The sequence below is a fragment of the Frankliniella occidentalis genome, unplaced genomic scaffold (assembly GCF_000697945.3).
Source record: "Frankliniella occidentalis isolate FOCC.00 unplaced genomic scaffold, Focc_3.1 Scaffold60, whole genome shotgun sequence".
Classification (NCBI taxonomy): Eukaryota; Metazoa; Arthropoda; class Insecta; order Thysanoptera; family Thripidae; genus Frankliniella; species Frankliniella occidentalis.
In genome coordinates this window covers 103,135-104,085 of record NW_026267190.1, presented here as the reverse complement: position 1 = coordinate 104,085, position 951 = coordinate 103,135, and positions in this window count along the sequence as shown.

The following is a 951-nucleotide window of genomic DNA, read 5'->3' as shown; positions in this document are numbered from 1 at the left end:
GATGTCTCCATCCGCAGAACCCTCTTCCTCCCCTCTCCCCTTATAGTACAGCAGGACAGGAGGACATGAGGCGGGCGACTGCTCCGGCTGGCCGGGCTCCAGAGGACACAGGAGGCAGGTCGAGCGCGCAGGAGGGGGTAGGCAATCCAATGTTCTTAAGACCCACGGCGTGGGCCACACCGGACTCAACATGTCGCCATTGAAATAACCGATCGAAGCCTTGCCCTTAACTTACCCTTCGTTTGTACTCTAAGCCGCGGAGCGGCAACAAAACTAAAACTTACCCTGGACTTCCAGTTTTTTAAAAAATGGTAATAAAAGCGCACATTTCCTTTCCAACGCTTTGAGCGCGTACTCGCGATAAATCCCAAGGCCCACGCCCACCACCACCCCTCCCCGTGCATGAGTCATCATCAATGAGCCGTTACTAATCCATCCATCCATCCCAGGGGCCCAAAAGTGGCTGCTCGCCCTTTCCTCGCCGGGCTCATGGCACTCATGGCGGCGGCGGGACGGGCAATCACGCGGGCGTGGCGTGGTGCGGCGGGGCGGGGCGGCACTGCCCGATGCAAAGCCAGCCGCATGTAACGCTCTGCTCTGCTCCATATCCCCGCCCTGCAGCAGCAGTAGTTTCGTGTGCGGCCGGCCGCGCAGAGCGCACACACACAGAGCTAAACAGCAGTACACCACAGCCGACCCGTCGCGTGCGGGGAAGGGGGGGCAAATAGGCTCGAGTTTCCGCGCATCGCCGCATTCAAACGTCGTGTCGCTATGCAGGGCACAACTATGCGGCGGCCGCCGCCGCCACCGCCGCCACGGCTGCAGCTTTGATTTGAGGAGGGAGCGCGGAGAAGGGGGAGGGGATCGGTGATATTGCGACACGAGCCCACACGGCCGAGCAGCCTCCCTACGCAATAACTTATCAACAAGAGCAGCCCAGCCCCAACGGCA